General features: G+C 43.0%; 1 protein-coding gene across 6 annotated transcripts in view; it reads left to right on the top strand.

Annotated features, from left to right (window-relative positions):
- The first annotated feature begins 4,197 nt into the window (after positions 1 to 4,197).
- Positions 4,198 to 27,074, top strand: part of HELZ (helicase with zinc finger) — a 157,209-nt gene continuing 134,332 nt past the window's right edge. For 2 of the 6 annotated variants that reach the window (XM_028087429.1, XM_028087425.1), the window contains exons 1-3: positions 4,198 to 4,255; positions 5,579 to 5,634; positions 10,265 to 10,321. The gene's annotated coding sequence lies outside the window, so the exon portion shown is untranslated. Of the gene's footprint in view, positions 4,256 to 5,578; positions 5,635 to 6,563; positions 6,670 to 10,264; positions 10,322 to 10,519; positions 10,616 to 23,953; positions 23,994 to 27,074 lie in introns of those variants that run through there. The other 4 variants (XM_088028180.1, XM_028087427.1, XM_028087428.1 and 1 more) reach the window with 4 other exon arrangements.

Here is a 27,074-nt window from a genome sequence, read left to right as displayed (position 1 = left end):
TGAGCAAAACCTTGAAGGAGGTGAGGGAATAAGCCATGTAGATATATTACTGAAGGAGGAAACACTCAAAAAGGAGGCCATCAAGGCTAAGGCAGAGCAAGGGTGAGAGAGGTGGGGGGATTAGGTCAAAGAAAGGAGACGAGGCCGATTGTGCGGGGCTCTGGCTTTTCTTCTGAATGAGAGGAGTGGAAATCAGAAGGTCGTGTGCACAGGACAGAAAAGATTTGATTTGCATTTTATCCAGACCAGGTGTGGCAGCTACCCTGAGAATGCACTGGAAGGCGGAAATGGGGAGAAGATGACAGTGGTGTGGACCAGAGTGGCAGTGATGGTGGTGATGAGAAACGGTAGGATTCAGGATACATTTTGTAGGCAAAGCAGGATTTGTACATGGGTTGAAGGTGGAGTCTGAGAGAAAGATAGGAGGGACTGTGGAGTGAGCAATTTCAAGGATGGAGTTGCCAAGAATGGAGTTAGGGAAGACCGAGGTGGAGCATGTTTGTGGTGCGAGATGTCTCTGAGAGATCCAAGTGGGGAGGTAGAGAGTCTGAAGCTCCGGAGAAAGCTCTGGACTCCAGCTCTAGGTTTCAAGTCCTACTTCAGGGTAAAGATGGTATTTAAAGTCTTGAGACTGAGAGATGGTGGGTCGGGGGGGTGTAGGTGAAGAGGAGAAATCTAAGGACAGTCTTGGGGTTGAAAAGAAGGGTTGGCCAGTAAGAGGGATGGGAGGGGGTGTGGGGGAGTGGTTGGGGTCTTATGTGGGGCAGTGTTTATCAGGTCAGAATCACAATGGAGTACCATTAATGTCGGCCAAAGAGCCTGTTTCCTCCCCATTCCATTACTATTTGCCCATCTGGAGCTGTGCATGGTCAGAGTGGCCTGAAGAGATGGAAGGCAGGGCCCTCAGCCCCTCATTCTATGCTTCAGCACTTTCACCACCACCACCCTGCTCTGATAAATGTCTGCTCATTCAGGGGCACCTGGCTGGCTCAGTTGGTAGAGCGTGTGACTCTTGATCTTGGGGTCATGAGTTCAAGCCCCACGTTGGGGGCAGAGGTTACCTTAAAAAAAAAAAAGAAAGAAAAAATCTTTAAAAAAATGTGTGGTCATTCATTCAACAAATATTTTGCTGAGTGTCTATATATGTGCCAGGCCCTAGTCTAGGCACTGAGGGGACAAGCCGGATGAGGCCTGTGTCCTCGTGGAGCTTATACTCTAATGGGGTTGGGGCCCATAATAGACAAACATGATAATTTTTTTTTTTTAAGATTTTATTTATTTATTTGACAGAGAGCGACACAGCGAGAGAGGGAACACAAGCAGGGGGAGTGGGAGAGGGAGAAGCAGGCTTCCCGCGGAACAGGGAGCCCAATGCGGGGCTCAATCCCAGGACCCTGGGACCATGACCTGAGCCGAAGGCAGACGCTTAACGACTGAGCCACCCAGGTGCCCCCAACATGATCATTTCTAATGCAGGGCAAGCGAATAGTGAGTGACCTCTTTTGGTTAAGGGGGTCAGGAAAGTCCTCTTGGAGGAGGTGACTTTTGAGCAGACAGCTGAAAAGATGATGCTCATCAGATGTGGGGTGACCAGGTTCTCACTGGAAGGAAGTTTGGGGTGTTGCAGGGGAAGACAAGGCCAGTGTGCCGGATCATGGCCAGGGCGGGAGGGAGGCTGTACCCCCTCACACAAGAGTGTGCAGACCATAGTGAGGAATTTGGATTTTCTTCCAATTGTGAACAGGCCATCTTGGATGGGGTTAAGCAGAGGACTCAGGCATTAACATTTCAGGAATGCCACAGGGTTGGTCAGATGGAGAATGGACTGCAGGGGGCAGAGTGGAAGCAGGGAGAAGAGTGAGGAGGCCATCTAGCAGAGGCAACAGGTGGTGTCTTGGACAAGGATGTACCAGGATGCACACTGGAGTAGATCAATGGGCCGGCAGTCACAGTAAAGTGTGAGCTCCTCTGGGTTGCCGATGCAAGGCAACAAAAGGTACCTACTAAGGAAGCCTTTGGGAGGCATAGTTCTTGGCTGCTCCAGCCTGCCCCCCGCATTCAGTGTTTAATTACAGGCAACTCGCACCACACACCTAAAGTGCCATGTAAACACAAAGGAACCATTAAATAAGTACATAGGAGTGTCTAAGCAAGTGCACAAGGGGAACTGGAAAAGGAGTAACTAGGGTACCCTGTGAAAAGGAGACTTTGGATCCTTCTTTAGGTGGGAGGGGCAGCCTATTTTTCAGAGGGCAGCAACAGAAGGTCCTCTGAGTGCCCTCCCTCTAGTCCACAGGTCCTGCGTGGTTGCATGTGTGGGAACAGCTAAGAACCTGGCTCCAGGCCTCAGTTTCCCAAGCTCAGAGAAGTGGGTGACTCAGGTGAGGTCCTTCTCCAGCACACCTTCTGTGCCGGCTGGGAGTGACTCATTACCTTGTTCCCTCCCTCATGGCTGACCCCGGGCCAATCCCTTAATGAGTCTACACCTCACTCCACTCACCTGGCCGGGACAATTGCCTGGTGGGGTTTTTTGTTTTTTTTTTTTTTTCTGTTCCCTGGGGGCAGGGCTCGTGTCAGCAACCCTGCAGGTTTCTGGAGGGAAAGGTAGTGCAGAGAGAGAGAAGAGTTGTCATAGGGTCTGGAGGGGAGCAAAGCCTAAGGATAGACCCAGGCCCTAGGCACAGAGTGCACTGAAGAGGGAGGTTTAATGCCCGGGCATTCTTCTAATTTCAGAACCCTTCAACAACATTTTGTACCGAACACAGTTTCGCAAGCATTGATGTCCTAGAGGATTTTCTCTTGGACACCTCTTTGTAAAAGCTTGCTTGGAAAAAAAAAAAAAGGGCAACCAGAGCAGGCTCCCAAAGTCTGCAAAGCAGAGTACCAGAGTCCCTGAGAAGGGAGAGAGCTGGGGGACTGATTAAGCGGCTTTAGGGGGCATGGGACCACTGCGCGAGGGGGCGGGCGAGTGCTGTGCTCGCCCCGCGCAACCGAAAAGCCCGCGGCGGGTTTCGGGGAGAGGTCTGCGCCTTGCAAAGAGCCAGCGGGCGTGAGCAGAGGCCCCGGCGGCGTGCTTGGGCGGCGGAGTTATTCGCCCCGCGTCTCTGCGCCCCCTACTTACAGCGCACCCCGTCGCAGACAGGTGACTCCGACCGTCCCCCCACAACTCCCAGGCGGGAGTGGCGCGGGTAATCCTCCCCTTGCCCAGCCTCTAGGGCTCACCTCCCTGCTGGGATCCGGTAGGTGGACCCAGGTGGGCGCAACCTCCTGCCAGCCCCGTACCCTCTCCTCTCGCCGATTCTCCCAGAGCCCTGGCGCGCCTCCCCGTCCGGGTCGGATCCAACAGCCTGAGCCCCCGAGTTACCTGCCCCGGGAAGTCACGGTCCGCATTTTGCCTAGAATGCAAAAGGGCGGACTCGGCAGTGCCCAAAGTCACATTCCTAGGGGAGGGGTCCCCACCTAGAGGGTCGCGGATCACGTTACCCGCCGAGGGGAGGAGACAGCGGGAGGGAGATCAAACGGGTAAAAGTTCCATTTAGCTTGTTACTTCTCCCCCAACCCCCAAACGCGCCTTGACGCCGGTTGACTGGGGGCCAGTGTCCGCCCAGGTCCTGGAGCCCGACGGCCCCGGAACGCTTTGCCAGGATAGAGGCACCCTTCCGCCTGCGGATGCGGGAGTCAGAGCGCCGACGGGTCTGCGGTGCTGCCGGGCTCCCGGGCCCTGCAGGCGACCCCCGGCTGCCCCGGGGCAGGGAGCCGGCCGCAGAAGCCCGCCGCCGGGCACTGAGGATCTAGAGCAATAACAGACGCATAAATGCGCATAAATAAATCAATGAGCAGCTCTCTGCTGCCAGCAGCGGGGAAACCTCGGGCTGATTAAATGCAGACGTGGGGTGTCTGCCAGGGCAGGAGGGCGGCGGGGCAAAGGGAACAGGCGTGGAGGCGAGGGGTGGGGGGAAGGGAAACCAGGGGCAGAAGCCAAGAGGAAAACCCAAAGCCACATTTTTAAAATGGGGGTGAATTTTAAATGCAAACACCCGGAGGAGGGGAGGGGGCCCGGGTGCAGGCGCCCGAGCCGGCCCGCCAGCCGCGGCAACTTTCCGGGCGGGAGGTGCGGCCGGAGGGGCGGCGCCGGCGGCGGGAGGCGGGAGTCGGGGGCCGAGGGGGGGAGTCACTTTAAAGGCTCTTTCTTACCCATAATGCTTTGTGGGGACGTTGACAAGTGGATCCAAGATGGCGTAGAAAGTAATGACAGGTAAGTCCTGACTTCCCCCTTCTCTGCTGCTGGGACCGCTCCGCGAGCTGCCGGAGCCCTTTGGGGAGGAGACCTGACTCCCCTCCGGTCCCCGGGGCCCCGGGAGGGGCGGCCCTCGGACGGGCTGGGGACCCAGGCGGCCCGCGGCGGGGCCTGGGAAGCGGGGCTCTTCGAGGCGAGGCCCGGACGCTGGGGCTGTTTACAGCTTCTTCCCCTCCTCTGTCCCCTTCCCCTCCGCTGGGGGCCGCGGCGTCCGGGGCCCAGGCGGTGGAGGGGGCTTTGCAGACCCGGGCCGCGAGCCTGCGGGAGGTTTCTCCTGCCGCGGGCACTCCGGGGAGGGGGGGGGTGTCGAGCCGCCTTGCACGCTCCCCTCCTCCGGGTCGCGGCTGGGGGTGGGGAGGGTGCGGGGAGGGTGCGGGCCTCCCACGCCCCGCTTGATGGCCCCTCAGGGCTCGGACTTGCGGCGGTGGGGCGGGGGCCGAGGGTGGGCGTCGGCAAAAGTGGGTCAGGGGTGCGCCCCCTCCCTCCCCCGCCGGGGGCTGTTGCTTGAGCTTCACGCCCCCCCGCCCCCCTCCTCGGAAATTCTCATTGGCCCACAAGCACATCAACAAAAATAAAAACAGACTATCTTTTTCTGGGAGATTCTTTTAAGACTCCCCTTCTCTAGGGCTAAGGACTGCAGTTTTATTTAGGGAACTTTGGTTCTTCTACCCCCAAATTATTTGAGCTTTCTGCACCCTCTCCTTCGCTGAGGATCCTTCAGACAGGGCTGGAAGCCAGGGTCTTTGGGTTCTTCTTGGATTGGGATCCTCAGGTTTTGTTTGAAACTCAAAATTGTTATTGCTTCTCGCTCACAACTTAGACTTTTCAGGCAAATCGTTAATATAATATGGATAACTCTAGAGACAGTGGATGCCGGGTGTGGGTGGGGGTGTGGGGTTGTGTGTGGGGGGGAAGAGTTGTCCTGGCTAGTTTGTTCTTAATTTTGCTCTCTCTTGAACTTATATTAATAAGGTTTCCTGTCCTTCATTTCTTTTCTTCTTCTTTTTTGAAAGTAACATCAATCAGTGCTGAAAGAGATGGCTTTTTTTATGTTTTGGATCTTAAGAGCATTTTATAGTCTGTTCTTCCATCACACAGAAAGGAAATGTTTTTACTTGAAAGCAAAATAATCATTTACAGAACTGTATACTGTACCATTTTGGTAACTTTTTCCATTTGAAATTTAGAAGCCCTCTCACTTGGGGCTGATGAAGTATTTGCTACTGATCATGCCTGTTATTGGTGTTGTACAGACACATTTTACTTTTCTGTTTGCCTCAGGAATTGGATGAAGTAATTGATCACTAAAGAACTACAGTGCTGGTGAGATGTGTAAGGTGAGACTGCAGTTAAGAATGATTTACCTTTTTCCCTTCTTTATTTTAATCAACGCATAAGGGTGAGGCTGAAACTAAGTAATTTGATGGGACCATCTTTATTTTCCAAATATCTAAATAAGTCAAATGGGTGTGTAGAAGGGGTTGCTTTAGAAAGGAAAAATGTGTCAAATGTACCAAACTTAAGTTGTTGCAGCGGTAGTCACCCATAGTGGAGCTTATCCAGAGCCAAATGTTACTTGCAGCTATCCTTGATTAGTATCTTCACGGGAGTGGGGGGTAATTATATGTAAATTTCCTTGTGTAACTTTAATTGGATGTCTTACTTTCATGTGTGTATTGGTGTCTATCACATTCTCTACATTGAGTGTTAGTGATTGTTTATGTGGATTTTGTGTGTCCAAGTTACTGGACTCTTGTCAAGAACACCCTTTCCATTGGAAGGATTGATTTTAGGCATCAGTCACTCCTTTTATTTTCTGAAAAATGGAGTAGTGTTTGTCTCTCCCGTAGTTATTTTGAAATAAAAACGATAGTGTTGAGTTTTGGTTAGTTTATTAGGGATAAGACTGGTTTGTCATTATTTTCTGGTCACACAGTGTGTGAATTGGAAGTGCTGCTTTAACTTCTAAAGGACATTATTGATAAAGTATTAGTGAACTGTTAGTATATTCTATAATGGGGAGGAGGAGAGAAGTTTGCTAATTTTACATTTTTCACAAGCAATTGTCTCAACTTTAAAAATATTTTATTACGGTTTGTTGAGAAAATGTGAAGTTATTAGGGCGCACTGCAGTTGTGTGTGTGTGTGTGTGTGTTTTCCCCAACACAAATGAGTAGCCTTTGGATTTTGAAATCCTTTCACAAACTTTACCTATTTCTCAGAACATCTGATTAAGAAGAATAAGCTGTGCTTTATTTTTTTCCAGATTGAGGCATTCTATTGACATTTTGCCTTACAAAAAAAACACACAAAAAAAACAAAAACAAAACAAAACTTGGGAGAGGAAGGTGGACGTAAATCAAGATCCTTTTGTAAGTGCATATGCCACATTTGCTTGTGTTTGAAACTCAGTGCTTGTGTGTATTATATATATTTTTATTTTTATTCTTGGCAGAGCAAATGTGGATTTTAAAGTTTATTTATTTTCAGCTTACAGATGGAGGCATATTCATGCCTTAGACCTTCCAATCAGAACCTTTTATTTTTATATATTTAAATTTACAGATTACTTTGTGGGAAGGGACCAGTGATCTGCTTCTTAGCCTATTGAGATCTTCATTTGTAGTCTAAAAATGAAATATTTAGGGGCATCTGCCTGGCTCAGTTGGAAGAGCATGAGATTCTTGATCTCTGGGTTGTGAGTTTGAGCGCCATGTTGGGTGTAGAGAATGCTAAAAATAATAAAATAAAATAAAAACTTAAAAGAAATTGAATATTTAGAAATTGGTAATCTCTTCTGGCTAGGGTTGTTTGGCCTGAATTGTGTCAAGACATTTTCTGTAATTTTCACACATGCAGACCATGTGAAACATTAGTATTCACTTCAAAACGAAGTTAGTGGTTGGTTATCAAACAAGTTGTTAAACAAAATATCCTAAAATAGGAAATACCATAGTATTAAAGGTTGGGGCTAAGTTGAAGACACTGTCTTGTAGCTGAATAAAGAATAGCTTTTTTAGTCTATCCTTTTGGCTGAGAAGCTAGGACACTATTTTTAGGTTAGTCTGTAGTTTTGGGGAGTCATTAAGTACCTCTCCACCAGGTGGCAAACTTTGATTTTTGCCACTGTGAGGAAGATTTTTCATTTTCTAATATCAAAAATATTCAGTCCCAGGGCGCCTGGGTGGCTCACTTGTTGAGCGTCTGCCTTCGGCTCAGGTCATGATCCCAGGTTCCTGGGATAGAGCCCTGTATCCGGCTCCCTGCTCAGCGGGAAGCCTGCTTCTCCCTCCCCCACTCCCCCTGCTTATGTTCCTCTCTCGCTGTGTCTCTCTGTGTCAAATAAATAAAATAAAATCTTAAAAAAAAAAAATTCAGTCCCCATTGTAAAGTCTGTATACATTTATGGACTGCCCAGTTTTTTCCTGGGGAGGGGAGTGATGCCAAAACAATGGAAGAGATCATTCCTACTTGCAGAGGGCCTTGTGTAGTTTAAAAATACACAGCATATTCATGAAAGGCTAAGAATATTGCAGAGGGACCTACAAATAAGTAGACCAGATCTTATACATGCATTTTTATTCCCTGTTTAAGAGGTAGGCCTGGTATTAATGTTAAATAAAAGTTAGTTTATAATTGTCAAAGACTATATTTAAGATCCAAATACTGGCTCAGCACAAGAAATACTGTCCTTTGCCTGTTGTTTCAAATGCGTAGAGGATTTTGGGTCAAGTTTATCGACTTGTTGATAAACAAGATAGGGTGAGGAGCTACTTAAAAATTATAAGCAAATTGTTATGGGTATTTATTTTCATAAACTTAGATAAGTGTACATTCAAATATAATTTGATTTCTAAGTAACATTTTGAAATGTTTTCTGGGAAAGAACTATGTTATGTGTGGAGAATGTGGCCACACCAGCTTACAGTTCGTTTAAATTGATGGGTGTAGTCAGGATTTATGTAGCATTGGCTAGAAGCAACATAAAACATAGTGGTTTGTCACTTCAGGAGTGGCTGAGATAATAGTTTTGAGTAATCCTAAATTTAATAGAGTTAATATCCCTCTTTTAAAAATAATATTGTAGATGTAACATGAAGACTTTTAATTTATATATATTAAATATATAAGTACATGTAATATAGTTTTTAAAAGCTATCAATTGTCTAAAACAAATTGAAAGTTTTTCAACATACTGCCAGATAGTCATACCAACTTGTTTACTTGTATAAATCGTGCTGGATCATTTTCTCTAAGAGCAGGAAGTTGTCTGGTAAAACCAGAGTTTGTATATTCATCTTGCTTTTGAACCAAAAACCCCCTGATTCATCATTAGATCTTCAAAGAATGCATGGCATATTTTTTGACTGAACCATTCTGAAGTGTGAATGTTTGTGATTTTTGTTATTTCTGTGCCATATTTTAGGTGTTCTCAGCACATCTGAATTTGCATTTTTGCTTTCTTCTGTGGAAATTCTCCTTGCAGTGAAAATATTCCTGTCAGGCGAGCTTCCTGTCACTAGGCAATATGATAATTAATATAGTTTTAAACAATTGTTTTTTTATTTTTAAAAATTTTATTTACTTATTTGAGAGAGAGCGAGAGAGATAACAGAGGGAGAGGGAGAGGAGGGAAGCAGACTCCCTGCCGAGTGGGGAGCCCAATGCGGGGCTCGATCGCAGGACCCCGAGATCCTGACCTGAGTCGAAGGCAGACACTCAACCAACTGAGCCACCCAGGCACCCCTTAAATAATTATTTTTATGTGAAAACTGATGCATGCTATAGTAAACAAAATTGAACAGTACTTAAGTTTATAAAGTTAAGATTTATTTTTATTTTTTTTAAAGGTTTTATTTGAGAGGGAGTGAGAGGAGGAAGAGCGAGAGAGAGAGCTCAAGCAGGGGGAGCACAGGCAGAAGGAGAGGGAGAAGCAGACTCCCCGCTGAGCAGAGATCCCAGGACCCTGAGATCATGACCTGAGCCAAAGGCAGACACTTAACTGGCTGAGCCACCCAGGTGTCCAGTAAAAAAGATTAAAAAAAAAAAAAGACAAAAGACTTTGTTCTCCTTCCTCCATCTTCAGTTGTGTTCCCCTGAGCTGACCCTTAGAAAACAGTTGGTGTCATTGGCTTTTGGAAGGCATCTCTATTGCTGGTGTACTCTAGTACGAGTGAAAGCAGAGGGAGAAGTCAGGGAAGGCATGGGCACTGAACCAGTTTAGATGTTACGCAGGGACTGTTCTCTTATTTCCTGCCATGTTAAGTAATATTGATAATCTTAAACTACCATCAGTTTAAGATAACTGTAATTGAATTGTTAGTGAAACAGTTAATTCCCTTGTCAGGTTGGTACAGTTTTGATTTGTTGATCTTTTAAAGAAATAAATATTTGGGAATTGAATTCATATAACCTTAGGGCTGGGGGTAATGGTGGTAATTACCATCTGTAGAATTTTATGATAAACTGCACAGTATGTTTACTATAGGCCTTTTATAACTCATTATCTCCCCTTTAATTCTCATAACAGCCCTAAGATAGTTGTTATTTCCGTTTTGCAGAGGAGAAAATTTAGGCCAAATGTGAACTAGCTAACAAATGTCATAAGACTGGTAAGTTGTGGTGCTGGTGTTCTGTCTTGGAGAGCCTGTGCTCTTTCCATTGTAATGTGCTCTGCTACTTCTATCTAGTCTGTTTTCTTTTCCAGATGAGGAAATTTAGGCCTGCAGAAGTCAAGTGACTTGCCCAAGGTCACACAGCTAAGTAATAGCAACAATAAACCAAACTTTTATCGCTGGTCTCTTATCTCAGGACTTTTGGTCCTGGCTGGTTATGCTACATTTTACTGAAATACTGTGGACCAAAAGACCATACACTGTGAATACTGGATACAAATGCTTCAGAACTGATACATCAGCAAAGGTGTTTTCTACTATGTATTTAAAAGCTTCCTTTTATCTCTTTCAGAAATTATAAAGAGCTCTGATGGGCTATTTGGGTGATACCCAGTGCAGTGAACTGCAGGTGAGTAAGGTTTAGGAAAGCTTTATTTAGAAAACAAGAACTTGGTAACGCCTGAGAAGGCGATAAGAGAGGCTTAATCTAGAGGACGAGTCTGTCCAGGAAGAATAAGGTGGGGATGGCGACGCGGGTGGGGGTGGGGGTGGGGAATGATGTTGGGCAGTAGTGAGGCCGTGGAAACCTGAAGATGCAGGTCCTGACTGAATTGGCTACTTCTGGAACAGACAGGATGCTGATGAACATCCTATGAAGAGACTGCTTGCCGCTTTGTCAGAGTTTGTTTGGAGAGGAGTGAGGGTAGGTTAATCTTCCACTCATGTTCTGAATGCGTAACTGCACAGGGGCTCATCCTATCTGCATATGATTGGAGCTTGAGAGGCCCTTCAGTTTTTGTGTCAACATTCTGGAGTGGTAACCACCCTGTGCTCTGATGAACTTGGTTAAGTATTGAATAGTTTGTTTGTCCTGGTATCTGCTGTGTATGTATTGTCATAAATGATGGTATATATCTGCATTTTAGATACTGGGTCTAGATACTGAGAACACAGCAATAGAAACACAAGGTTAAACTTTTTTCCTAATGGTTATATTTATTAGGCCTTCAAATTATTTATCTTTCACTGAAATGCCCTTCTAAGAAAGGCAATTTAGTCTTTATTATTTCTGATTCACAATAACTAATTTTTTTGGTCCATTATTGTATCTTGGTCTTTTTTTTTTTTTTAAAGATTTTATTTATTTGACAGAGAGAGAGATAGAACAGGAACAGAAGCAGGGGGAGTGGGAGAGGGAGCAGCAGGCTTCCCGCGGAGCAGGGAGCCTGATGCGGGGCTCGATACCAGGACCCTGGGTATCTGCCGAAGGCAGACGCTTAACGACTGAGCCACCCAGGCGCCCCTGTATCTTGCTCTTTCATTATTAAACTTAGACAGTGGTGATATTACAGAAAAAACAATTATTAGACTGCTTTAATATTATCCTTGTGGAGCATCAGTGCTAAAAATTATGTTTTGATACATTTTCAGTACTAGTCTTTTGTTAGACTTCACCAGCTCAAGAAAGCTTCATCTGTTAATAAAATGACTTGCCATCCTGCCTTATGGACTCTGGCTGGGTGAGATTTTTAAGACATGGCCCCTACTTTTTACCCATCTGCTTTAAGCTGGAGGTTTTAGTTTTCAGTTCTTTGTTCTTAAAGTAACTTTTCTTTTTTCTTTTCAACTGTACCTTGGTCTCCTGGCCCTTAGTTCTTTGATTTGTCCATGATTCCATACTGCTTTTTAACTGTGATACAGTCCACTACTGAGTCAGCAAGTTGGCTTTGAGAATCCCAGAAACTTTAATGTGACAGTACTATATACTTTCAGGGTTTATAATTGAATTTGGGCTTGGCTGTTTGCTGATTGCTAAAGTAACACAGAGTTGTAGGCATTCTTTGTTTTAGAGTTTATGTTTGTTTTGCATGATTTGGGAGTTCAAAACAGTTGAGGTGGTTTGTTGGCCTTGGAAAGCTGGAGTCTGGGGGTGTCATATAGAGGTCGTTGTGATAAGGAATGCATGAGAGTTCTCAGTTAAGGCCAAAATGAGCAGTGGAAGGGAGGGGTGGACCTCTTCTTGAGACTCTTGAGGCTCTGTCAAGCTTATATCCTGGAACCCCTCTGTTTCCTCAGTATGGGGGAACTTTCTTTTTTAAGTTAAGGATAGATATTGGGACACCTCGGTGGCTCAGTCGGTTAAGTGTCTGCCTTCGGCTCAGGTCATGATCCCAGGGTCCTGGGGTTGAGTCCCACATTGGGCTCTTTGCTCAGCAAGGAGCCTGCTTCTCCCTCTGCCTGGCTCTCTCTCTCTGACAAATAAATAAAATCTTAAAAAAAAAAAAAAGAAGAATAGATATTAAATAAATTGTTAAGTATTTAGATTATTGCCCTAAAATAGTTGATTTTTGTTTTGGTTGGTCCATTAAAATATATATTTTTATATGTAAGTGTATGTATATATATGTATGTATATACACACACACACGTATTTTTTCTTTTTAGAGAGAGAGCAGAGCAAGCAAGAACACGAGTGTGGGGGGAAGGGTCAGAGGGAGAGGGAGAAGCAGACTCCCCGCTGAGCAGGGAATCTGATGCGGGGCTCGATCCCAGGACCCTGGGATCATGACCTGAGCCGAAGGCAGGCGCTTAACTGACTGAGCCACCCAGGCACCCCACACATAGTATATTTTTTACTCATGTTTAATTATGGTGCATGTAACTTGGATTTTTTCTACTTATTAGATCATGGAACATTTCCATGTTATAGATGTCACAATTTTAATTTCTTTGCTTACATTTTTTTAAAAAGATTTATTTGAGAGAGAGTATGTGCATATGAGCGAGGGGAGGGCCAGAGGCAGAGAGAGAGAAGCCGACTTCCACTGATCGTGGAGCCTGATGTGGGGCTTGATGTCACAATCTGGAGTCATGACTTGAGCGAAAGTCAAGAGTCAGACACTCAAATTACTGAGCCACCCAGGTGCCCCTGTATGCTTATATTTTGAAAGGTTGCAAAATACTTCATCAAGTCATGCTCCCATAATTTACTTAAACCTTTCAATGTTAGGTATTTATGTTGCTCCCTGGTTTTCACTTAGGACTTTACATTATCGTAGATATTATTGGTATTACTTTTTTGACTAATTATATTTCTAGGCTACATTTCTGAGTGTATTGTGTTAAATGGAATGAATGTTTTTATGGCTTTTTGTATATATTGCCATACAGCTTTTCAAGAATGTTGTACCAGTTTGTACTTCTAACAGATACATGGATATACCTGTTTTATCATAGCTGGACAGAAGTACTTAAAAGCTTTTGCTCATTTAGTAGTGTAAAGTGGCATTTGCATTTCTTTGTTCTATAATGTTGAATTTTACTCTTTCAGTCTCTTTGTGGTGAATTGTTTGTGCATATCCTCTGCTACTTTATGCAATACAGTATTGCTGTGAGCTTTGGATGGTAAGGCAAGTAGAGCCAGCAAATAAACCGGTGATTATTAAAAAGATAACCAGAACACGTTCAGAGGAAATGTTCAAAGAGGTCTAGATGGTAAGTGATCTTGGAGATAGTGGTTGAAGGGGAACAGATGGATTATTCTCAGATTCAGTTCAGCAGATGTTTATTGGGCATCCATTGTGTATCATGTGCTGTGTTGTGTCCTCTGAGTGCCTCCAAGTTATCATTGTGGTGTCTACCTGGTTGAAGGAGGAGGCTACTTGAGAGTGCTTGAGCCTTGACCACTGGGGACTCTGGCTGCTGAAGTCCCTTTGTGACTGCTTGGAGGGCTGAGGGCATCACTGTCTGGAACATCTTTAACTCATTCATGGCATGCCACTGTGCCTTTGCACAGTCTTTGAGAAGCTCTTTTCTGAGGAATACAAAGAGGAATAAGACCTATTTCCTACTGACAAGGAATGAATTATCTAGTAGGGAGATTAGGGGCACCAGAAAAAGAAAGGACTATTAGGAGTTTGGTAGGTGTTATAAAAGAGGTTCAGCCAAGGCGCTTAGTGGTTAAGTAGAGGGTGTGATACTGCCCCCTTGGGGATACCAAGGAACACTTCAACTGAAGAAGTGGTATTTAAATGGCACCACCAGGAAGGTGAGAAGCAATGGAAAGAAGAGGGCGTTCTGGAAGGAAGGGCAGCTTGAGCAGAGGTGGGGGGTGGTGTCGTAGATGAGGTGCGCATCAGGAAACTGCATGTCCAGACCACTTGGACCCGGGGGGACATAAAGAAACATAGTGGAAGGTGAGGCTGCTGAGAGGTCAGGACTGGGTTTCGGAGGGTCTTAAATGCCAGACCGATGATGAGTAGGATGGGTTGGGAGTGAGGAGAAACAGAGAGAGGGGCTTTTTTTTTTTTTTTTTTTTTTAAGATTTCATTTATTTGAGAGTGGGTGAGAGAGAGAGAATGAGAGTGGGGAGGGTCAGAGGGAGAAGCAGGCTCCCCGCTTAGCGGGGAGCCTGAGGCAGGGCTCCATCCTGGGGCATCATGACCCAAGGCAAAAGCAGATGCTTAACCGACTGAGCCACCCAGGTACGTGAGAGAGGGACTTGAGTTGCAATTCATGGTAATAGTCCAAGGGAGGGATGATGAGGGCCTGAACTGAACCGATGGCAGTGCATTCGGGAGATATTTTGGAGATTGAACAGAGAGACGTGGTGACGGCTTAGGTAGGAGGGGAAGGGAACAGTAAGTTCCATGTCTCAAGTCAGAGGTGGTGGTGAGATTTTCATGCTTGGGTGGCTGGCAGAATACGCATCAGGAATAGGGAAGTCAGGAGGGGAGAACAGGTCTTAGGGGTTTGGAATAGAGGAGAGATGAATTTGGTTTTGTTTGTTGAGTCCGGGGAGCGAGTAGAAAGCTGAAATCAGAATTTTAATCTTAGAAGGAACAGAGGAGGAAATTTGTGAGGTCTCACACTTAATAAAGCCAAGCACAGATGGAGCTTCTAGATTCCCAGTCCAGTGTTCTCTTCCCTGCCTCTCACTGCAAAGTGTTGAAGGTTCTCATCTGGGGTGTTTTCCTCACACCCAGGTGTGCTCAGTTGGGGAATGAGGACTTTTATTTTTTTAAAGATTTTATTTATTTGACAGAGAGAGACAGCAAGGGGGGAAACACAAGCAGGGAGAGTCGGAGAGGGAGAAGCAGACTTCCTGCTGAGCAGGGAGCCCGATGCGGGCCTCGATCCCGGGACTCGGGGATCATGACCCGAGCCAAAGGCAGACGCTTAACTGACTGAGCCACCCAGGCGCCCCTTAGTTAAAATTTGTTATTATGGAAGCTTTCAAAGGTTCCACAGAAAGTGGAAAAAGACTACCTGCTGTACCCATTGTCCAACTTGAACAGTTGTTGGTGTTGTATCATCTGTTTCTTCCCTCTCCGTCAGTGACTTGAAAGCAAATGGGAAGATGAAGTGTGTTGGTGACCTTAAACTTGGTTCATTGGCAGGTAGGGAGAATTTGAACAATTCAGTAGGGTATGCTTTGAGCTGTCTGGCTGTAGTCTGGAGGGAAGAGAAGTAGGATTAACTTCCAGAATCCTGTTCTGCCTCAGACTTTTGTGTTTTTGGGCAAATCACTTAAGTCTTTTGAGTCTTAGTTTGTCTGTGAGATGGAGATAAATGATGGCAGCTTTGCAGAATCACGTGAGATAAAGAGAGGCAAAAAATGCTGTATGTTCTCTAAACCTTGAGGCTAAACTATGATGCAGATTTTAGTTGTCAGTAATAACAAAAAGGTAGTGCTATTCAACTTTGGGATTCTGTGTTGCTGGCAGAAAGTTTATCTTATTCAACAAATTTTTATTTTTCAGCACATACTTCCGTCAGGAACCTAGGGCTTCAACAGTGAACCAAATGGACAGAATCCCGGCTCCCATGGAGCTCACATTCTAGATTTGGAGGATAATAGTGAGCTAATGCTTTTATGACAGTGGGCCAGGCACTGTTCTAAGTACTTTTGTAATTTAACCTATTTAATTCTTGCAAGAGTCCTGGGAGGTGGATACTTTTATTATCCCTATTTTACAGATTTGGAGATCGAGGCAGATTTTTATGTAGATTGTCTCAGGTTTCAATGCCGGGATTGAAATTCAGGCAGGTCTGGTTTTAAGCCTGTATACTCTTAACCCCTATTCCATAGAACATTTAAAACTCATTCATGGCGTACTGGTGTTTGATACAAATAAAAAAGGTAGGCCCAGGGGCACCTGGGTGACTCAGTTGGTTAAGTGTCTGACTCGATTTCAGTTCAGGTCACGATCTCAGGGTTGTGGGATCGAGCCCTGTGTTGGGCTCCACGCTCAGTGTGGAATATGCTTGGGATTCTCCCTCTCCCTCTGCCCCTTCCCGGCTGGAGCACACGTGTGGGCTCGTGCGCGGGCTTGCTCTCTCAAATACATAAATAAATCTTAAAAAGGAAAAAGGTAGGCCCATGTTGAAATTATTCCTGAACAAGTAAGTGTTTTCTTCTTGTAAAAACAAAAACCAATGAAAAAAATGGCATTAGTTTTCTGGAGATGGCGCCATAGTAGTAGTCTTTCATAGGAAAATATTTTTCCTCCTAACTTTCCATAGGCTTTATCAATTTTCTTGGTTTCTTTGGATACAAATGACTGCCTCAATGGAAGGAAGTCATTTTTCTGCTGACACTTGGGCAGAATCCCTTCTTGAATGAATCCCCTTCTCATAATTCTCTTTTACCTTTTCCTCCACTTCCTCGCCCTTATCCCGGGTGAATTCCCTTCTCTGAGCTCTCCTGCTCTCTGTTCTTCCCTGTTCTCACCACTGTGCTGTCCTTACCAGTCTCATCAAGCTGCCCCTGTCCTGGGAGAGTCTCTGCTTTCTGCCTTTGCCTTCTCTTCCCTAGCCTGCCTCTCGCCAACTACTCTGGATTTGGCCTTCTGCTTTGGCTTTTCTAAATTTATTTAGTGGGACTAATTTTCCACCATTGGCTCTGGCTCTGGCTCTGGCTCTGGCTCTGGCTCTGGCTCTGGCTCTGGCTCTGGCTCTGGCTCTGCGAGCTCTCAGTTCTTCACCGGTAGGGCATACTGGGGGAATGGGCAATAAGGAGTCTTTAAGTTTGCATCTGGATTAGGACATGGGCCTCACTGCTTATAAGGAGGGTATCAAGGCTTCTGTGTTTGTTTGTTTTTTTTAAGAAATTTTGGTTAAATAGGCATAACATAAAATTATCATTTTAGCCATACAGTTCAGTGGCAGTAGGTACATTCACGTGGTTATGGGAATGTCCCACCCTCCGTCTCCAAAGCTCTTTCATTGCCCCAACTGAAGCTCTGTACCCATTAAACAACAACTCTCCATTTCCCCCTCCCTCAAGCTCCTGGCAGCCAGCGTTCTACTTTCTCTCTCTATGAATTTGGCTATTCTAGGTCCCTCATGTAAGTATAATCATACATTGTCCTTTTGTGTCTGCCTCTTTTCACTTAGCATAATGTCTTCAAGGTTCACCTATATTGTAGCTTATGTCAGCATTTCCTTCCTTTTTTTAAGGATAAGTAATATGCCATTGTATGTAAACACCACATTTTTAATCCATTCGTCTTTTTTTTTTTTTAAAGATTTTATTTATTTATTTGAGAGAGAGAGAGCATGAGGAGGCGGAGAGGGAGAAGCAGGCTCCCTGCTGAGCAGGGAGGCAATGGGGCTCAATCCCAGGACCCTGGGATCATGACCTGAGCCCAAGGCAGCCTCTTAACTGTCTGAGCCACCCAGGTGCCCTTCCATTCATCTGTAAATAGACACCTGGGTTGCTTCTCCCTTTTGGCCAATGTGAATAATGCTGCTATAAACAAGGGTATACAAGTATTTGTTTGAGTCCCTGCTTTTAATTCTTTTGGAAATTAACCCAGAAGTGGAATTGCTGGATCCTGTGGTAATTCTATGTTTAATTTTTTGAAGAATCACCGTACTGTTTTCCATAGTAATAGCACCATTTTATGTCCCACTAGCAGTGTATTTCTCCACCTCCTCACCAACACTTGTTATTTTCTGGACTTTTTTTTTTTTTTGAGAGAGCACGCACCTACAAAATGACAGAGTGAGAGTGGGCAGGGAGGAGAGGGGGTGGAAGGAGAGAGAGAATCTCAAGCAGCCTCCATGCCCAGTGCCCAGTGCGGACTCGATCCCACAACCCTGAGATGATTTCCTGAGCTGAGCTGAAACCAAGAGTCGGATGCTTAACTGACTGAGCCACCGGCACCCCTGGATTAGTTTGGGTTTCAAATCACTTTTTTAAGTTAAAGAGAACCATTAGTTTAATTTATATTATGAAAATATTTATGCCTATAGGAAAGTTGAAAGACTAGTATAATCAACACTCAGTTGTTAGCATTTGCCATAATTTGCTTTCTCTCTTTCTCTAAATAGAGGTTTTTTTTCCCAGAACCAGTTGAAAGTTAGTGGCAGACATATTGGATGGTACTTCATTCATACAGGTTTGAATTGTGCAGGTCCAGTTATACATGGAGTGTATTTACAGTACAGTAAATGTATTTTCTGTTCCTTGTGATTCCTTCTTCTTCTTTTTTTAAAGATTTATTTATTTAAGTAATCTCTACACCCAATATGGAGCTTGAGATCAAGATTTGCATGCTGTACTGACTGAGCCAGCCAGGTGTCCCTCTTGTGATTCTTTTAATAACATTCTCTTTTCTCTAGTTTACTTAATTCTAAGAATACACTATATAAGATAACATACAAAGTATGTGTTAATTGACTGTTAGCGGTAAGGCTTCTGGTCAACAGTAGGTTATTAGTAGTTAAGTTTTTGGGGAGTCAGAGTTAAACAGATTTTTGACTTCATGGGGGTCAGCACCCTAAGGGTCAACTGTATCTCTTAAGTATGAGGCCATTTTTCTTAATAAACATAATATTATCACACCGAAGAATTCAGTAATACTAATGGTTTTACTATCAAATATCAAGTCTATATATAAGTTTCCCCATTTGTCCCCAAAATGTATTTTATTTCTTTAGGTTATTATGTCTCTTTAGGTTTTTTTTTAGATTTTGTTTATTTGAGAGAGCGTGCAAGAGTTGGAGGAGAGGCAGAGAGAGAGAGAGAGAGGAGAGAGAATCCCAGGCAGAGCTCGGAGCCTGTTGCAGGGCTTGGATCCCGTTGCAGGGCTTGATCCCAGGACCCTGAGATCATGACCTGAGCTGAAACCAAGAGTGAGATGCTTAACTGACCAAACCACCTAGGCGCCCTTGTTTAGTTTTTTAAAAATCTAGAATAGTTATTCCCCCCTCTTTTGTTTTTCATGACAGTGAAGGATGTTGCTTGTTGAAAAACGCAGATGAATGAAAAAATCCATAATCCACCACTCAGAGATATCCACTTTATTTTTTATTTTTATTTTTTAAAGATTTTATTTAGTAGAGAGAGAGAGACACAGCGAGAGAGGGAACACAGAAAGGGGAGCGGGAGAGGGAGAAGCAGGCTTCCTGCTGAGCAGGGAGCCCGATGCGGGGGGCTCGATCCCAGGACCCTGGGATCATGACCTGAGCTGAAGGGAGATGCTTAATGACTGAGCCACCCAGACGCCCCTCCACTTTAATTTTTTAAACAAACTTCTAACTTTGGAATAATACTAGATTTACAGAAAAGTTGTAAATGTAGGCCAGAGTTCTCATATACTCTTCACCCAGTTTTCCCCATTGGTTTTTTTATTGTTGTTGTTTTTTTAGTTTACACTTGAGCAGAGATTGATTTATGCAGCTTAGCTAAAATTGGGGTCAAAATTCACAGTCACTATACCTGTCGCTCCTCTTTTGCAAGTCAAAGTTTTCTCAAGAAGAAGTTCCCCCATTTTAATACCTTACATTTCTGTGGTACATTTGTCAAATCTAAGAAACCTTCATTGGAACATTAGTGTTAAGTAATATCCAGATTTTATTTGTTTTTTTCTAGTTTTTCCACTAAAGCCCTTTTTCTGTTTAAAGACCTATCCAGGATCCATGTTGAATATAGTTTTCATGTTTCTTGGGCTACGACTGTTTTTCACAGTTTCATTGTTTTCGTGACAATTTTGAAGAGTCCTGGTCAGGTGTTTCTCTTTCTTACCTTCTTTCCTTCTCTCTCTCCTCCCTCCCTCCTTCCCTTCTTCCTTCCTTCCTTCTTTTCGAAGATTTATTTATTTATTTGAAAGAGAGAGTGTGTGTGAGTGAGCCAGGAGAGGGGCAGAAGTAGAGGAGGAGAAAGAATCCCAAGCAGACTCCACGCTGAGCGCAGAGCCCTTTGTGGGGCTCCATCTCACGACCCTGAGATCAGGACCCGAGCCAGAGCCAAGAGTTGGACACTTAGCTTGACTTAGCCACCCAGGTGCCCCTGGTCGGGTATTTCGTACAGTGTTCCTCAGTTTGGGTTTGTCTGATGTTTTCCTCATGATGAGTTACAGGTTTTGGGGAAGGAGATACTCACTTTTAATATTTTGTTTCATATCTTGGCTTTTTATGTAACATTCAATACATATATGTTTTATAAAGTAGGATTATATACTGTATTATTTTATAATCTACTTTTTGTTTTTTTACTTACCCAAACTTGTTTTTACTTATATATGGGAGTAGGAAACTGTACTGAGTTTCAAACACTGATTTGAAAATACAGTTTTAGAACATAGACTGTTAGTAAATTAAAGACAGCTTTTAAGAAGGATGATGGTGGGGTGCCTGGGTGGCTCAGTTGGTTGGGCGACTGCCTTCAGCTCAGGTCATGATCCTGGAGTCCCTGGATCGGGTCCTGCATCCGGCTCCCTGCTCAGCAGGGAGTCTGCTTCTCCCTCTGACCCTCCCCCCTCTCATGTGCTGTCTCTCTCTCATTCTCTCTCTCTCAAATAAATAAATAAAAATCTAAAAAAAACCCCGATGTAAACAAACTATTAAAAAAAAAAGGATGATGGTGGTGGTGGTGGTGCCATTTTGTTTTAATTATGCAGTTGGCTTTTTTTAAAATTGATTTATGTTTGAAAAAGCTCAACTGTTTGGGATTATGATGTGTTTACAAGTCTCCACAGATAATCTGAAAGGGAAAATAAATACAAAGAATAGAAAATGTTTTTTAGTAAAAAAATTTTCTTGGCAAGTAGCAACCTTTTCTAGAAAGTCAGTCTTTTAATTTGATTGCTTCATAAATATGAGTTTTTAAATATATATATTTTTATTGATTAGTAGGCATGTTGGATGATTTGAGAGGAGACTCAAACTTTTCAAGAAATAATTTGGAATTATTGAAAGAAGGCTGTCTCCAGAATTGCTGGCAATTGTAAAATATGGGTCAGGAAAAGTCAGACTAATAGATGGAAAAAAACCCTCAATTTTAGCTGTTGATACAACTTTTAAAATTTCGCTTTTCTTGTTTTTATCATTTTAGTTACTAAGACAGATGGTAGAAGGTCCATTAGGATATTTCTTTTATGTACTTAGAACATTTTACTTTGCTATATTGAATTCCATGTATTCTGGAATTTTTCATAAAGATTTTCATAATTTTCATAAAGAGAATTTACCTCTTTATGAAAGAGATTATTCAAAATGGAATATGAGTGATTTTAGTTTCTAGTTTTCTTCTCAATGGGCGTAGTCGCTCATCTAATGCTTCTTGCATGCTCAGAGATTTTATAAGAGTTTTAGAGAAAAATGCAAGTCTGGGTAAATATTAAATACAGTACAGTGAATAAAATTTTCTTTACTTTGCAGAATATTTTGCCTATGTATCCCACAGAACCATGACAGATTCCAGTTTTGGATAAAAGCAGATAAATTTAAAGATAACACAATATTCCTCTTTATGACTTGGAATTCTAATGAGTACTGAATTTGGTACAGGACAGTTCTTGGAATGCTTGGCATTCAGGTTATTTTAGGCCATCTCTTTGGGAAATTCGATTAAAGTATTTACTGAATGGCTTTAGTGAATTGAATTGTTGTCTTGGGGATATAAATGATATAAAATATGATCCCTATTTATAAGATGGTTGTGTGGGCAGATAAAACATCTTATATATTTAATTCAAAATAATAAAAGATTAAGAGGCCAAATCATTCTATAGGAAGTAGTGCTGGTTTGGGGGGGAGAACATTTTAGGGAAGTTAAGTCTGGGAGCATTCATTTAAAGCTGAGTAGGAGTTAGGGTCAGAGACAGGAGGGAAAGGACTTTCAGGCACTGGGAAGGGCATTGTCAGAGACTCTGACGCCTGGCTGTCCTTTGGGAGCGGTGGGAAAGTTAGGCTGTAGCCAGGCTGTGGGTGGCCTGGACATCTGGTAATGAGCCTGGACATTATTTTATGGGCCTTTCAGAACCACCGTGCCACCTCTGGAGTAATGGTTCTTAACTTTTTGTGTCACTGAGGAAGCATGACACCCTTCTAGTGGTATCACTGTCCCCCCACAGCTATGCTGCTGAGTCTGGAGAACCGGGCGTGCTCTGATACGCTTTCTTGAATCCACTGGGCTAGGTCATATGGGTTATTTTAATAATGTATCAATCTGGCTTTTCTTTTTTTGTCACAATACGTTTACTTTCCAGAAGAGTCTTGTTTTTAGAATAATAGAGTTTCCACAGGGAAAATAACAATGCATGAGGCAGATTAAAGGCAAATTATTGACTTTGTAAAAAAAAGTGAATCTCTTAATTTTTTCCTAGCAATTCTTCCTTTAAATTTTTGTTTTATTAGTCATGTAAAGAAACTTATGTATTTTATTGTAAGTTTTCCTATGCTTTTATTGTTTATATAACTTAATAATTAAGGACAACTTGGAGTCTATAATCAAGACCTGATTATGGCTGTTAGTGAGTGGATAGTTATTATGTCCAGCAAAACTCATCATCAGTCTTTGCAAATCTTGACAAATGCAGTCCGATTCATTCCACCCAAGTTAATTATGAGGAAGATAATTTTTTTGTTTCTGATGGAAACAAATGTATAAGACAGTATAGAAATCATCTTCAATTTAGATTGAGGAAATTTTATTTACTGCCATTGGCTCCTGCTGTTTGGTCACGGTTTATTTTTGTTCTTTGAAGTCTGTCTGTAATCAAATAAGCTTTAGCTCTTTTGAAATAAAGGAGGAACATAACTACATTAACAAGAAAAGTTAATTTAGGGAAGATAACTGATTTTTTTTTTTTTTTTTACAATAAAATACATTTCATGACTTGGTTTCATGGTGGTCTTTCTTATACTGTTCTAGAAAGAAGTCCACAGTGGGAAAAGAATGATGCTTTTAAAAATCACCTTCCTTTTTATCATCTGTTACTGAAAATGTCTTAGTCCAGGCCTGTCTACCTACCACCTTTGTGGTGCACTGTTGATTGCATTTTTCTTCCAATATTTACTTTTGGTCCTGAACAAATTACCTAGCAATGATGGAATTCTTCAGAAGTATCCTACATTTTGTGCCAAGTGAACTCAATGATTGCTCTATTTGGAGACATTCTTTCTGAGCCTCCATTCTTGCCTCTAAAATGTACATGCATGGAAAGGGAAGTGTGTATAAGTTTCCATTTATTAACAACACTTATCCTTCTGTATCTATTTTCAGTTTTTAAAAAACATGTTAATTGTGACATTGCGATTCATATTTTAAAAGTAATTTTAAAATTTTACTTTTAAATTATCATACTGTAAAAGTGGCTTTTTTCTTTTGGTAATAAAAATTTTTCAGTTTAATACATGTATAGTTTGTGCAGACATCCCCACAGTCAGGATACACACTGTCGTCATCCCAGAAAACTCCCTCATGCGCTCCTTGTGTAGTTACCCACCTCCATTCCATCACCCCTGCAACCACTGACCTTTTTCCATCCCTATAGTTTTGGCTTTTTGAGAATATAATACAAATGGAATCATACGCTGTTAAGCTTTGGAGACTGGTCTCTTTTATTCTTTCAGATTCATCTAAGGTATTATATATATTGCAAATTTATTCTTTTTTTATTGCTGAGTAGTTTTCCATTGTCACTTATTAAAGGACATTTGGATTGTTTCCAGTTTATAGCAGTTATGAATAGAGCTGCTGTAAACATCTGTGTATAGATTTTTGTGTGAACATACGTTTTCATTTCTCCAGGGTAGCTGTCTGTGGGGAGAGGGGATTGCTGGGTCATACAGTGAGTATATGTTTAACTTTTTAAGAAACTGTCAACCCTTTTTCTGGAGGGGTTGTACCATTTTATATTCCCACTAGCAATGTATGAGAGTTCTAGTTATTCCACATCACTGATATTATCAATATTTGTAATGTAGCCATTCTGATAGGGATGTAGTAGTGTCTAATCATGGTTTTAATTTGCCTTTCTCTGATGACTAAAGCCATTGAACATCTTTTCATGTGCTAATTTGCCATCATCCTATCTTCTTTGTGGAGTGTGTGTGGAAAACTTTTATCCAGCTTTTAATTTGGTTATTTTCTTATTATTGAGTTTTGAGAGTTCTTTCTATGTCCAGATACAAATCCTTTTTCAGATATGTGATTGCAAATAATTTTCTCTTAGTCTTTAGCTTTCTCTTCATTCCTTTAACGGTGTTTTTCAGAGAGGAAAAATGTTTAATTTTGATTAGGTCTAATTTATCATTTTTTTCCCTTTTTTTGGATTGTACTAAGATGGATAGATTTTTAAAAAAATATATATTTTATTTATTTGACAGAGAAAGAGACAGCGAGAGAGGGAACACAGCAGGGGGAGTGGGAGAGGGCAAAGCTGGCTTCCCGCCAAGCAGGGAGCCCCATGCGGGGCTCTATCCCAGCACCCTGGGATCATGAACCGAAGGCAGAAGCTTAATGACTGAGCCACCCAGGTGCCCCAAGATGGATAGATTTTAAAACAAGTTTCTTTCCTATAAAAACAATGAGGGGTGCGTGGGAGGCACATTCGTTAAGCGTCTGCCTTGGGCTCAGGTCATGGTCCCAGGGTCCTGGGATCGAGCCCTGCATCGGGCTCCCTGCTCTGCGGGAAGCCTGTTTCTCCCTCTCCCACTCCCCCTGCTTGTGTTCCCTCTCTCGTTGTGTCTCTCTCTGTCAAATAAATAAATAAAATCTTAAAAAAAAAAGCTATGAAAACTAACTTAGTGATAGGAATGTTCTCATAAAGTTGACTTTTGTGGAAGGTGCAAATGTTACCATTTTATGGAAAGGTGGTGCTAATTAAAATACTCCGTAGTCTTAGGGACTCCTAGGACTTTTGCTTAACCAAAAAAGATGATTGGCTTAGATTTGGGAGGATTTTCCCACTTACTTTTTTTTTTTTTTTTAAGATTTTATTTATTTGAGAGAGAGAGAGAACACGAGAGGGAAGAGGGTCAGAGGGAGAAGCAGACTCCCTGCTGAGCAGGGAGCCGGATGTGGGACTCGATCCGGACTCCAGGATCATGACCTGAGCCGAAGGCAGTTGCTTAACCAACTGAGCCACCCAGGCGCCCTTTCCCACTTACTTTTAAATGCTAATTTCTAACGTGGTTAACACACGGATACTTTTATAATGCAGAATTATGTAAGAAATCAGTCATTAAGACTGTTTTAGAGTTAAAATGGTGATACTTAACGTTCACATTTGATGAAGTGCCTGGGTTTGAGTTTCTACTCATGGAACAGCATTGGAACCTTGATTGTGGGTTCAGAGTCAGTGTCATGGCTAAAAGCATGAACTGGGTCATACTGTCGACTTGAATCCTGCCTCTGTTGTTTACAGTATAGCTGTGGGTAAGTGACTTTTCTGTGCTTCAGTTTCCTTCTCTGTAAATGGGATTGGGAAAAATAATAATAGCCACTTTATAAGGTCATTATGGGGATTAAATTAGATTACATAGAGTATTTTCAACAACATCCAGCACAAAATAAGCATTCAGTAAATGGTTCTTATTATTGCTGAAGTAGCTTTATGGTGAAGTCATTTAAACAGATGTTTTAGAATTATATTTTCAACAGACATTATAACCAAATATCGCACTTTTTTCCCTCTTTACACTTACTGTTATTAGTAATCAATAATTGTGGCCAGTGTTATTAGCAATCATGTGTGTAGATACTGTTTTATGAGACAGTCACCAGCTCCTTTTGTTTTTCACTTCCTGTGAGGTACTAATTAGATGTACATATATATCAATTAGTTCCAACTGCCTGAAACATCAACCTGAACTGTCTTAAACTAGAAAGAAATTTCTTGGCTCAAGTAACTGTAAAGTCCAGGCATAGCTAGCTGGAGTCAGGGCTCAAGTAGTGACATCAGGACTCAGTTTCTCCCCATGAATCAACTCTGCCTTTTCCTATATAGACTTCAGTTGTAGGCACTCTATGTTAGAAAAATGGCTGCAGCATATGCAACTGCTGGAGTCTCTCAGATTTTAGATTTAGCAGGAAAGAACACCGCTTTCCCAGAAGCCTCAGCAAAAGTCTCATGTTTCATTGGCTGTTATGGGGTCACATGTCTCACCCTGAGCCAATCATTGTGTTCTGGGCTGTGAGACTTGGATTGGCTGGTTGTGGTCACATGGCAGTCTTGAGTTCCCTGGTGCGGTCTCCTCTTCAGGAACCGCATGGACTGAGAGTAGGGGAGAGGTGAATTCTCAAAGGGAAAGTATGGGCTTTTCTTACCAGGAAGAGGAATGGATACTGGGTGGCCAAACAGCTGATGATATTAGTCTCTTCTGTGGGTCAGCGACAGATTGCAGGAGTTCGTGGATTTGGACTGGAATCTTGGTTTCTGATTCCTGTTTTCTTGCCTGTGAAGTTATGCACTCCAAAGCCCATGTTCCCCACAGGGATCGGAGTTTGTAGAAAGATACAGTGTTTTATGTTCTTTTTATGCAAGTTGAATGTTTTTAACGGGAAGAGAAAGAATCAAGGCTGATAGAGGATACATCTCACAATAGGTGGATATGGTGCTTCTTCCTATATCGATGTGATTCATGTGACTTAGCTCCTTTCCCTGGACCTTCCTGGACTTCCCTGTCCCACGGGAGAGGCTCTCCTAGACCCAGCTTGGTCGGTGGCTGCCTTTGGATCAGGCTGTTCTGGCCCCGCAGCGGGATCGTGTGCTACTGATATGGCTGTGTCTGCAGCCTAGTCAGGAGTGTCTGTCAGCCCCACAGTGAGGTGTATCTGGGTGCTGGCCTCTTCTAGAAGTAGTTCTAGATCTCTTACTCTGTATTTTCTGTAGTCCATTTTAGCATGGCTTGCGGCATCATCTCACTTG

Source organism: Eumetopias jubatus, unplaced genomic scaffold (assembly GCF_037043125.1).
Source record: "Eumetopias jubatus isolate StellerSeaLion01/CBP00866 unplaced genomic scaffold, mEumJub1_p1.0 scaffold_10, whole genome shotgun sequence".
Classification (NCBI taxonomy): Eukaryota; Metazoa; Chordata; class Mammalia; order Carnivora; family Otariidae; genus Eumetopias; species Eumetopias jubatus.
This window is presented reverse-complemented; position numbering and strand designations above follow the sequence as displayed.